This window comes from Quercus suber, unplaced genomic scaffold, assembly GCF_002906115.3.
Source record: "Quercus suber isolate HL8 unplaced genomic scaffold, Cork oak 2.0 scaffold_14, whole genome shotgun sequence".
Lineage (NCBI taxonomy): Eukaryota > Viridiplantae > Streptophyta > Magnoliopsida > Fagales > Fagaceae > Quercus > Quercus suber.
The window spans coordinates 471660-483144 of record NW_027069479.1 but is presented as its reverse complement, the minus strand read 5'-3'; positions in this window follow the sequence as shown (position 1 = coordinate 483144).

Below are 11485 nucleotides of genomic sequence, written 5' to 3'. Positions count from 1 at the left end.
GGTGATTAAGCTCAAGCCCTTCCAAGAATTTAAGTTTTGGTAAGAAAATAGTAGGGTTATTTGAATCTAACCTTAAAATTCCTTTGGATACACAATAGATTTTCAATTATGTATTTTCTTTAATTAGGACTGGAGTTAATGGGCTTTGTTTAAGTTACATGTGCAAAGATTAATTTGATTTGTAAGGATGGATTTTGTGTGAATTTCATAATAATCATGACAATGGTTGGCTTATTTTCTTTGTATTAGCTTGTAACCTCATGCATATGTATGGATATACTTAAAATATATATATATATATTGAGATGCATAGTAAAATAATCTTACATATATAATTTAAATATAATTGATAGTCATATATAAATATTTAACTCTTTAAAAAATTTTGTAAAAATGTTATTAGGTAGAAAATGTAAATTGTTCATTTTAAAAATATTTTTATGTTCATTAATTCTAGACTCTTTGGTTTTTGTACACAATAACTCACTTGAATAGATATTTATGATATGGTCCTACATTTGATTCCAAAATTAAGAAATAAAACTCTCTCTAAAAATAAATAATTTAGGACATGGCGCAAAATTGAACTTCAATTGTAGAATCTAATTGGATTTTCTCTAAGCTTTACACATATATATATATATATATGACTTATAAATTTGAATTGTTTTTAATTATTAAAAAAAAAAAAGCTCATAAATATAAAATCATTCAAATTACACATATATATATATATATATGACTTATAAATTTGAATTGTTTTTAATTATTAAAAAAAAAAAAGCTCATAAATATAAAATCATTCAAACTCTCTCTTCCTCTAATTTTATATATAGTGTTAGATATATGATTATGTTTTTTGATTTTTTGATTTATTTTTTATTTTATGATTTTCATATTGGACTCATCATTTTCTACTCTAAATTAACTCATTTGGCACAAAAATTAAAAAACTTTGATTAGATAGAACATGTGCCATAAAATTAAACTCTAATTGAGATCCAATTTTTACACTAAACTAACTAACTTGGTTCAAAATTTTAAAATTTTGGATTAGATGGAACTATATATATATATATATATATATAGATGACTTATAAATTACTTAGATTAGATGGGACACATGTCGCAAAATTAAACTTTAATTAAAATCTAATTTTTCATTGAATTAACTCACTTGGCACAAAAATTTAAAAACTTAGATTAGATGGGGGCACGTGGCGCAAAATTAGACTCTAATTAAATTTCAATTTGAAATCTAATTGGATTTTCTCTCAGCTTTACCTATTATTATTATTATTATTATTATTATTGCATGGCACATAATGCTTGAGTTGATAATGTTAGGATTGTACTTAAGGTCGTGGCATGGTATATGAATATTATGGAATGTCAAATGAGTTTGGTAGACTCTAAAAGAAAGAAATAGAATTTAGTACTTTTCTAACTATATGCCTTCGTTCCTTAAGAAGCTAGTCCATATGAATAATTTATATTGCATTTGTACATGGAGTATACGAATCATTATGGCTATATGCCTTTAGTTACCGAATTCACTTGTGCTCATATTTTAGTTTGAGAGAGCTCTCCTTTAAAATATATGAAATTGATAGTTTAATTTCCAACGTGGAATGTGAAAGTGGTCAGTGAGCTTTGTATACATGTGTGATTGTATGAATATGTTTAAAGCTAGGAAGCACGGGTGTGGATTCGGGTGCAGGTGCAAGTGCGATGTGGAGACTCGGCAATTTTTGTAAAAGTAGAGTCACACCTCCGCAGTTTTTGAAAAGGTAGGCTGCAGGTGCAATATGGTTGAGACTCGGCAATATTTTATCAATCTATACTTGGGGGCCTTAGACAATGGGGCCTTTCTCCCTCAACTTCTCTTGCTTCTATCCCCCATCCATTTCTCTAATAGTAGTTTTAGATAAAATATCACATCTACAAGTTAAAATGATTGCAATAGTAACTTAAAAGTGTTAAATTTTTGCATTAACAATAATAAGTTGCAAAAACTTATAATTTTCAGTTGCAACAGAAGCTTTGATATATTAGAAAAAAATTGTTGCAATAACTTAAAATAAAAGAATCGTTGCAATAAATTGATACCAAATATTTTTGCAATTTATTGCAATGAAAATTTCGAATTAATAACTTATTGCAATGAAGTTACCATTGCAATAATTTAATATTAATTATTTTACAATTTATTACAATGACAAACATGAAACTATAACGAATATAATAAAAACTTTCTATTATATTTTATTACCACTATTTAGATGCATAACTGAAATAATAAAAACTCACTGAACACAAGGAATGTGACCACAAAAGCATCATAGATCATTTACAGTGATGAGGTCAAAGATGGCTAGCTAACTTCACTGCTTAAGCTACACTCTATCTAGCTAATGCCAGATCCCTCTTCACTACAAAATTAGACTCAAGCATCAGATGGTTCTAAAACTATGATTCTGCATATAAACAAAGGCTAAACTAAAAGGGCCAAAAGGGATAACAAATATTATACATATATTTTCATGTTATTTTAGTGTCATAATTTGTCTATTAATATTACCCATTTACGAATTGCTAATACAATCAATAGTGTCAGAGGCTAGCTACAAAAAAAGAACAAATCTACACACAAACATGTCATTTCAATGCTATTTTGGTATTCATTTTTTTTGTTTTTTCATTAGGGCCATACAAACTTTCTATTATGTTTCTCTCTTCTATTCAATTAAACCACATGCACATTGCTTTGATATAAAAAACCAGTTGCTTGCATGTTTCTCTATTCTATTCAATTAAATTTAAACCACACACATAGTGATTTTTACTTTGGACAAAGAAAAGGCATTCATTCAATTGAAAAAAAAAAAAAAAGGTATAACAGACAAATATGAAGAAAAAATAGTTCAAACACCAAAATAAATAAATAAATATTCATTGAAAAGGAAAAAAAATGATTACATTAAAAAATCACCTTTTTTTCCCTTAGTGCAGCACAAAACTTTCTAAATCTTCTATTCAATTAAACCACAAACACTGCATTATACAAAGAGCAGCTGCCTAACACAATTCATATTTCAGTTAGGAAATACAAAGAGCAGCTGCCAAACACAATTCATATTTCAGTTAGGAATAGTAATCATGGGGAAGAGTTGTTAGTTTGTGATAGGAAGGGTGGGAAGGTAATTTGTTTATAATGGGAAGTTTCCTTGCACACCACGTTAATCTATTGGAAAGAATTGAGAAGAGTGTTTGTTTGTAGTTCATCAGAGGTGGGGTGAGAAGATGTGAGTTGTGAGATTGGAGGCTTTTTGTTGTTAAGAAACAAGTGAGGAATTTGTATCTGTCTAAGACTATATACTAGGAAGTTAGAGGAAATTTATTTGATAGGTTTTTTTTTTTTTTTTTTTTAGATATTGAATTTCAATTTTAACCTCACATTTATTTCTTAGGAATAAAAAAAAAAAAAAAAAAAAAAAAAGGTATAACAGACAAATATGAAGAAAAAATAGTTCAAACACCAAAATAAATAAATAAATATTCATTGAAAAGGAAAAAAAATGAGTACATTAAAAAATCACCTTTTTTTCCCTTAGTGCAGCACAAAACTTTCTAAATCTTCTATTCAATTAAACCACAAACACTGCATTATACAAAGAGCAGCTGCCTAACACAATTCATATTTCAGTTAGGAATAGTAATCATGGGGAAGAGTTTGTAGTTTGTGATAGGAAGGGTGGGAAGGTAATTTGTTTATAATGGGAAGTTTCCTTGCACACCACGTTAATCTATTGGAGAGAATTGAGAAGAGTGTTTGTTTGTAGTTCATCAGAGGTGGGGTGAGAAGATGTGAGTTGTGAGATTGGAGGCTTTTTGTTGTTTAGAAACAAGTGAGGAATTTGTATCTGTCTAAGACTATATACTAGGAAGTTAGAGGAAATTTATTTGATAGTTTTTTTTTTTTTTTTAAATATTGAATTTCAATTTTAACCTCACATTTATTTCTTAGGAATAAAGACTATTTAATTAAATTAGGGGTATTTTTAATAATTTAGATAGTGATAACTAACTTTTTGAAAAATGCTCATACGGTTTTTAAACTTTCAACTACTAGTCAAAACATTCTAAAAAAAAAAAAAAAAACCTACTAGTCAAAAGACCCAGTTATATTGGCCAAATTTACTCCTTAAACTATTCATAACTACCAAATTTATACTCTAGTTAATTTCACGTTAAACACTAATAGAATAAATACTCACGTGACTTTCAAAAACAAACTTAATCACCCAAAGGTCCCAAACCTAATTACCTAGCAGAAAGAAAAGAGAAGAGAAATAGGTCTGGCGGAGAAAGAGAGAGAGGCGGTCAGTTTAGAGCCACTACAAGCTTCTCCCTACTGTCTTGTCACCCTTGTCCCGGCAGCGCCTTGGTGGTTCTGCCGCACCGTTCAATCTTGGTATGTCTTCTTTTTTCTTTTTCTTTTTTTCACTTTTTGTTTTTTTTAATCTCCATATGCGAATTTCTATAATAGAAATTATTGGTTTGGTTTAATTTTTGGGTTGGGTCTCTGTGAAATTATTTTTTTATTTTTTAATCTTCATGTGTCATTCATTGGGTGTTTGATTAAATGCCTGAGAGACATATGGCTGTTGTGCTAATGGTTTAACCGATGAAGCCTAAAACTGGCTACATGCATCAGTGAAGATACAAATTGCAAATAATTTCAATGATGTAATTGTCAAATATGAAAAACTTTCTTTATAGTAACTATCAAATGAAAGAATTTGGAGCTTGCAAGGTTGGTCAACAATGGCAGAAAAAAAAGAACAAGATTTCTGGAAAGCTAAAAAATGAGGAAAATTCTATTTCATTAAGCTCAAACAATACATTAACCTTCATCTGTTTAAATAGTAGCATAATTACAATACATCAGTAACCTTCTAGAGGCAAAACTGCTCTAACTAAATCACAACCACCTTGCGATCTTTGCTCCGTGAAAACAGGGATGATAGTTATGGCTTAATTGTTCACTAGAGATCATAGCCAAGCGCATCAAGCAAGATAGAAACAAAGTACTTAAAGAAGAGAAAACATTATGTCCGGTCTTGGCGTAAATCTCACACTTTACACTCTTTAATAATAAAAAGCCACATCAGCATTTCACTGGACAATAAAATAAATCTGTCACACACCATCATTCTTCCTAAAACCCAATGTCACAAAAATCCAAAAGCCTAGCTTCCACAGACAACTAAGAACCAAATCCTTCCACCTCTACTTGCTAGAGATACCACTAGAGTGTAGAAAAAAAAAACAAAGCCACCATTTGACGAAGTGTAGAAAAACATACAAAGAATAACTTTTTAAGATTGTTTTAATTTGGTGGTTTCTTTTTATAAGATTTGTTGGTGTGGATCTGATTTATTGTAATGATTGATGATTCAAGAGAAATTCACGTTTGCTATGAAATATAATTACTTCATTTTTCTTCATAACTGTTTGTTGTTTTTCCTATATGCCGACTTAAGAGAGTAGAAGAGGGGTGTGAGAAGTGGAAGATGTGAAAGGAAAAAGAGAAATTTAGGATCTTTAGATCTGTGAGTTTTAGTTGTTGTGGGAAGGAAATTTTTGGGTCTCATTTGTTGGATCCGTGAGTCGCTGTCGTCAGAATTGGGGGGGGAAAATATGAAAAACTTTCTTTATAGTAACTATCAAATGAAAGAATTTGGAGCTTGCAAGGTTGGTCAACAATGGCAGAAAAAAAAGAACAAGATTTCTGGAAAGCTAAAAAATGAGGAAAATTCTATTTCATTAAGCTCAAACAATACATTAACCTTCATCTGTTTAAATAGTAGCATAATTACAATACATCAGTAACCTTCTAGAGGCAAAACTGCTCTAACTAAATCACAACCACCTTGCGATCTTTGCTCCGTGAAAACAGGGATGATAGTTATGGCTTAATTGTTCACTAGAGATCATAGCCAAGAGCATCAAGCAAGATAGAAACAAAGTACTTAAAGAAGAGAAAACATTATGTCCGGTCTTGGCGTAAATCTCACACTTTACACTCTTTAATAATAAAAAGCCACATCAGCATTTCACTGGACAATAAAATAAATCTGTCACACACCATCATTCTTCCTAAAACCCAATGTCACAAAAATCCAAAAGCCTAGCTTCCACAGACAACTAAGAACCAAATCCTTCCACCTCTACTTGCTAGAGATACCACTAGAGTGTAGAAAAAAAAAAAAAACAAAGCCACCATTTGACGAAGTGTAGAAAAACATACAAAGAATAACTTTTTAAGATTGTTTTAATTTGGTGGTTTCTTTTTATAAGATTTGTTGGTGTGGATCTGATTTATTGTAATGATTGATGATTCAAGAGAAATTCACGTTTGCTATGAAATATAATTACTTCATTTTTCTTCATAACTGTTTGTTGTTTTTCCTATATGCCGACTTAAAAGAGTAGAAGAGGGGTGTGAGAAGTGGAAGATGTGAAAGGAAAAAGTCAGGCATCTCTGAAGTTGTACTAGTTTCGCCTTCTAGTCCGTGGGTTGCTATTGCCAAAATAAGGGGGAAATTGGAGCTGCGGTGCTGTGGCAGTTACTGTTGGTCCGTGGAAGGGAGTACGGATGAGAGAGGTGTTAATCACATTATTTAAACGAGTAGTGATTGGGTGTGGCTAGTTGTATTAACGTTATTGGAAAAATGTTGTTGTGGAGCTCTTTTATTGGAGGGCATAATTGCCTAAATCTCGTGCTTTACGCCACATTCAGACACAATTTGCACTCCTTAAAGAATTATAACTGTTGAAGAAGACATGTACAAAACGACCTCGTTCCATTTTACTAAAGCAACACCGTTTTCTCTTCAAGATAGAATTACATTTAAGTAACACGGCATCGTTTTATGTAAGGTACCGTTACCATTAGACAAAAGTAGTCGTTATGCCTCTTCTTCTTCTTCTTCTATTTTCAAATTCTGTATCTTTTTACCTTTAAGACTTTCAGTGCTCACTTTAACATCAAATACGTTGGCTTCAAATTTTCATTTACTACAAAGACTATTTGCTGGGATGTACGAACACGGAAAAATGGCTGCCACACCCGCGTCCGACGTGGCGATGCGCGAGAGACGCCACTGCTTATGCATCAAACTGCATCTAGTTTTTTTTTTTTTTTTTTTCGTTTCGTTTCGCGATACATGCCGACTCGCATTGACTCGGCTTGATTCACCTTGAACCGAGCCAATTCGGCCAGAATCAAGTTATATCGGCCGGTGACCGAAACAGCCAAAACAAGCCAAAATCGACCTTGAATCATGTTGGAACAGCCAAAATCAACTTTGAACGAGGCCCAAACATCCTAAATCTGTCATTCCTCAATTTTATTCTGAATATTTGTTGCTTCTTTTGTGTTTTCTTTTTTGTTTTGTGTTTCTTGCCTTCTTATTTCTTTGTTTTGTGAATCAAGGCCATAGTAATGTGTTTTTTAAGAATATTTTAATAGTAAAAATATATAGAAAAGATAAATAAAAATATTTTTAATAATTTTTTATCGTTGCACCCTGTCGCACTCGCACCTTACTTTTTCAAAAATTGCCAAGTCCCGCACCCACACCCGCACCCGAATCCGGAAACACACCTGTGGTTCACAACTTATTTGCTTCCCTGCCACACCATTACTTCATCAAGCTGATATCGAGTTCTTAACATAATTGTCAAGCCTACATCCACCATTGGAGTGAAATGTATAAAAAGTATCAAGAACTTACCGTCCAAAGTCCAAACTGCAAAGGAATAAGAAGACGAATCATTGTATAAAACTGGAGCCACCTGTTTGAAGCAATGCGCGTATTAATATTTTAGGTATGTTATCTGAAAATATAAATGGTTACAACATTAATTCATACAAGTCTGGTTTAAAACCTGTAGAAATTAACTTTTATTACAAAATATAAAGTTTATATAATATATGACTATTATTTTTGTTATTGAGTCTCTATATTAGGTATTGAGTTCCAATTATAATTAGGACGAATAATACCATTTGAGTCTATGTTAAAAGTGTTGTGACATGTGCGTATGTCATTTTCATCTAAAAAACAATGTTATGAGTCGGTGTAAACTCATTCTTCCAGGGTAGATTGCTTTGTTGGTGCATGTTACTCCCATAGTATTAGTTTAAAAGTCTTTTAAAAACGCTCTCTATCGGTTTTTTCATTTTGTTATAAATTACAGTGTCACTTTTTATTCTTTTGCTACATTAATTGATAATCGGAAATAATTTCCTTCATGGCTAAATTAACATAAACTTACGTTTTTTTTTTTTTTTAAGTAAATAGTAATACTTATTAGAACACACACGAAAATAATAATTACAAAGCCTACTACCTACCAGAAACATGTCATAAGTAAACATGATACTCAAATTCTCTCTTTTCCTTAGTTTTGCTGATTCCACCGATATCCTAAAGATATGGTCTAAAATGAATTGCATATGTTGGTCAGTGCTTGATTTGAGTCATAATATCAAATCTAAGACTAAATTGTCTCTCTCTCAAAAAAAAAAAAAAAAAAAACCTTATTCAAGAAATTTGTCTCAAAAAGCCTCTCCCATGAAAAGTACGCTTTTTATAAGACAAAATTTGGGTATTCATATTTTAATCCAATGGTCCAAGTAGACCTTAGATGTATAAGATGGTTAAGATCAAATTTTAAATTTTTTTGGGGGAAATAACGTTTTACCATCCTAAACTATGCCAGATTACACTTTGCATCCTAAACTATTCGACTACACAATTTTCACCCTAAACTATAACTCTTGTTACACTTTGCATCTTGGAGTTAGTTTTACTGTTAAGTTGGATGAAAATATAAAGCACATGACTTGCACATGTGTATTGTTTAAGTAACACAAACTTAAAAGCCCAAAAACCCACTCTTCCCAATCAATTAAAAAACAAAACTTTTTTTCCCCATCTCTCTCACGTGTGTATCAACCATGCAGCCTCTCTCCCCAAATCAAAATCCCTGCAACCCTAAATCCCTAAATCAAAATCATCTTCAGCACCACCATTGCTCTTCCACCACAACACCACTGACCCACACCATCTAGAATTTTTTTGCTATACATATTTATATAATTGTTAACGTGGTATCTTTGGTATGCTTCAAGGATGGGAGTTATGCAGATATGGATGACAATTGACGTTCTTCCTAATGCCTATGGAAGGACTTTGCTTACCTGCAAATGAAAATAGTTTCAATTGCTGTACTCCGCTTCTTCCGATTTAAACTATCTAATGATACAATATAGGACAATGTTCACTCTATAGGACGATTGAAACTTTCAAGAATGCAATTTGCAATTGGTGCTCCTGTAGTGTGTAATAAGGGCATTTGAATTCGATTTTTAGGGTATTAATAAATGGATTTTGTTCAACTCTTTTCAACTTAATTTTCCTATCATCATTTGATGTGCTTCCAAGAATAAGGGTGGTGTAGCAGTGGTGTTGCCAAAGATGATTTTGATTTGGGGATTTAGGGTTGCAGGGATTTTGATTTGGGGAAGAGGCTGTTTTAATGATTGGGAAGAGGGGGGGTTTTGGTCTTTTAAGTTTGTGTCACTTAAGTAAAAAACATGTGCAAGTCACATGCTTCATATTTCCATCCAACTTAACAACAAAACTAACGTTGGGGTGCAAAGTGTAACAAGGGTCATAGTTTATGGTGCAAATTGTGTATTCAAGTAGTTTAGGGTGCAAAATGTAATCTACGGCATAGTTTAGGGTGGTAAAGTGTAATTTTCCCAAATTTTCTAGAGGTTTTGAATCACAATGCCCCCTCTTCCAATAAGTTTTTTTTAACTTTTCATAGAAACTAGTAATATATACATACACACACACAAATTCAGTTATTTTTTGAAACATTTTAGGCTTGCATTAGGAGAAATATGACAAATTAATTGTTTATCAACTATAATAAGAGTAGGGGCTAGGAACTTGCAAAATAAGAAGACCATGAAGATTATGATCTTCGATTTGTTTAGCCATGCTTGCTTGATAAACTCTAGGTTAATCTTGGTGAGGTTCCCTGCTAAGATTGAGTTTGATAAGTAAGGATCCTGAAAAGATCACAACTATTGTGAAGATGGAAATCATATCGTTGCTTGCAGTAAAATATAAGAAAAAAATGTTTGAATAATGGTCAATTGATTATTCACAATTTCCTAACATCTTAAACTTCCAGGACAATTGGTAACTTATCGTAGTGTCAAAACATGGAAACACTATCTGCTGCTAACATCAGCATTTGTTGTCAAATTCGGCAAACTTGTAGGGCAAATGGTCATTTATTGTGATATCATAATAGGTAGTCCTAAGTTTGAACGCTATCTTCACTCCACTTCCCATTTAGAAAGTTAAAAGTTCCACATGTTAGACACCACTTATTAAGGGGGAGTCTAGGTCCACACCTAAATAATGATTAATTGATTAAATTTATCATTTTCTAACAATTTAAATTTGTGGAAAATCTGTAATTTATATATATGAAAAAAATTCGAAATAGTGTGCTCCTCAAGCGAGTAAAGGAAAACTAGAATCATTGGCTCGACATTCTGGAATATTCATTTTGTAATCAAAGTACAAAATTGGAAAACCTTAGTGGTAATTCCTCTCTCAAGTCTCAAGTAGACATTCATTATATCAGAAAGAAGAATCTTAAATATAGTCATTGATAATGCAAAATGTAACATTGTTATTATTATTGTTGTTTCCACAGATTTAGCTTAGTTACTATTGTTTAGTTTATTCCCTTGTTAGCCTTTTTTTTTTTTTTTTTTTTTTTAGCCTTAACCTTCTTCCACTATTCCACCTTTGTGTGTAGTCTACCTTCAGGCCCTTCACTGCCTTATATTGATTTACCATTGTTTAATAGTTAATATTTTAATTTCTTTTAGTTTTGTAGCCCTTCACATGTGAGTCACTTATTGGGAAAGTTGAAAGTTTCAGCCTTTAGCCACTTTTGTTGACTTCTAAGTCATCCCACTCCACGTGACTAACTTATGTTTCACCATTTTTAATTTTTTTTCCTCTTTTAATTTTAATTTTATCGTTACTCTTGTTATAATCTAAAAAATAATTATTAATTTATTATTATTATTATTGAGTGATATTTGGGATTTGGGCTTAATAAGTTTGACATATTAGTTGAAATATGAACTTATAATTATAAAATTTTTAAAAATTTAAATGGGTTTTGATGAATAACTTACAATATATAAAAAATAGCTACAACCCGAAATGGCATACCAAAATAGACTAGTACCGAAATATTCCGTACCGATTGACAAATCGAAACTGGCTCCGAAACAGTATTCATAACATTGCTATATACAATATAGTTACATTCTTCCATAAGAATTCTTTTGTACGAACACCCCCCCCCCCCGCAA